Here is a 2,115-nt window from a genome sequence, read left to right on the forward strand (position 1 = left end):
AGGAGATGAAGATTGTGAAGAGGTTTTGCAGGTGGAGACCTTCCATGATGATGGAAGTGTTGATGAGAGTTTGTTTTATGGTCTTTTGGATGAAGCAGATGGTGATGTGTCCTTTTCTTTACCCTTGGACGATTCCATGCTTGAGGAAGTAACTTATGAATCTCTAGACAGTTTACTTGATGAGGATATGCCTCATTTACAGCAGACAGGGATCTATGCCTTGCAATGTTTCTTGGAGGCTACCAAGTTTGATCATGAGGATGTGTCAGATATTGTGATGTTTTGGAATGCTCTTTATTCCTTGAAGGTCCACACGCATGTTATGTTTTGGATGGCAAAGAAGTGGGTCTTTTGCAACCCATAAGTGTTGCCAGAAGCAAGCTAGGAGGAGGTTTTGTTACATTGTTTATGCATGGAGTGCAAAACTATGTTGTGTGGGATCCAGGTGGAAGACTGCATTTGTTTCGAGAGGCTTTAAGCTTTCCTTTTGATCCAGAAGGTCACTAAAACAAGATAGTGTGTTTGTACAGTGTACAAAGTTTCTTAAGGTGCTTGAGTTGAGTGTGTTTGTGTAGGATATAGGGTGCTTGACAATAATGTGCATTGCCTGACAGTGATGCGCTCGTTCTTGGAACTCATTGTTGGACTTTTATGGTAAATAATGTCAGCTTGACGATGCACAAGAAGGTTTTGATGAACTCCCTGATCGTGATACAGTCGCTTGGAATGCTTTGATTGCCCGATATGTTCTAGTCTGAGTATGGTTTACACACCATGCAACTTGCGGTTATTTCCCCAAGCACAGTCCCTTTTTCTGGTATTTTCAATGCATGCAAGAGTTGTATTGTGCTCAGCACTGGCCTTGTCGATATGTATGCAAAACGCGGTGCTTATTATAAGAGAGTATGCAATAGAAACAGATACTATGGCTGCCAATGCTCTCTTAGATATGTCTGTAAAGTGTGGTGCAATTGATATAGCACAGGATGCCTTTGATAAGCTCCTCATTCGTGATCTAGTCTCATGGAACACAGTGATCACGGGATATGCTCAGCATGAACATGATGAGGTAGCAATGAGCTGCTACGAACGAATGCAAAGTTGAAGGTTGTTGGTCAGGGATGTGATTGCCTGGAGTGCACTTATGGAAGGCTATGATCAGGTCCATGTATGCCAAATGTGGGGCTCTCACAAGAGCACGACAAGTGATCGAGGAGCTTTGGGTAAGAGGCACTATTTCTTGGACTGCATTGATTGTGGGGCATTCGGCACATGGCCAAGGTGCAGAGGCACTGAAGTGTTTCAAACAGATGAGGCATGAATGTGTCTCTCCAAATGTAGTGACCTTTTCTTTTGTTCTACAAGCATGTGTGAGCATGGATACCATAGGGCCACGCAGTCTGTTACATGCATACATGATGAAGCATGATATCCACACAGATGGGCTGATGGGAAGCATTCTTGTTCACCTGTATGCCAACTTTGGTGGTCTCGCCCGGGTTTCTTTTCAATATTCTGTAAATGTTTGCTGCTGAGCATGAATGCTCTAGCAGACTAGGGCGGGTTGGCAAGCTATGTCAGGCGTTTTTGGGAATGGGCAAAAAGCCAATCTCTAGTGCTGGAATGTTAGTCAAATCGTCTCATGATTTATGTGTGCTTGCAATTGGTGGTCTTGACTTGGTCAATGAGGGCAGATGCGGTGGCAAGGGTTCTTGGGTTAGAGAGCTATGGGAGCATATCCGGCTTTTGGTTTTGGATCTGATCATAATGTCGCTATCACGCATGCCATACGTGAGGTCTCAGGGGGTACATTCTTGCTAATCCAGGCCGAAGAAAGAGTCCAGGATGCTTTTGCACAAAGCATTGGTTGCTTACTGAGTGCGATAGCCCAAGATGTAGAGTTGAACGTTTCTTACTCGTCGACTGGTGTGCATATTAATGTGATACATGCTGGCAGCTATCACAGTTGTGTTGTACACGTGAGCAGAATGGTCAATTGATTTATCATGGGAGTGAATCCTTGGGAGATTAACCGATTGCAGAGGCGAGGACTAAATGTAGAGGATGAAAAAAATAGTTTAGAGAGATGTTGTTGCCATATATAGGAGGTATGGA

General features: G+C 43.9%; 1 pseudogene; it reads left to right on the forward strand.

Annotated features, from left to right (window-relative positions):
- Nucleotides 1–1,154: 1,154 nt before the first annotated feature.
- On the forward strand, nucleotides 1,155–1,619 carry LOC147428025 (pentatricopeptide repeat-containing protein At4g18520, chloroplastic-like; annotated as a pseudogene).
- The last annotated feature ends 496 nt before the right edge of the window (nucleotides 1,620–2,115 follow it).

This window comes from Adiantum capillus-veneris, chromosome 23, assembly GCF_014529385.1.
Source record: "Adiantum capillus-veneris isolate H3 chromosome 23, ASM1452938v2, whole genome shotgun sequence".
NCBI classification, from domain to species: Eukaryota; Viridiplantae; Streptophyta; class Polypodiopsida; order Polypodiales; family Pteridaceae; genus Adiantum; species Adiantum capillus-veneris.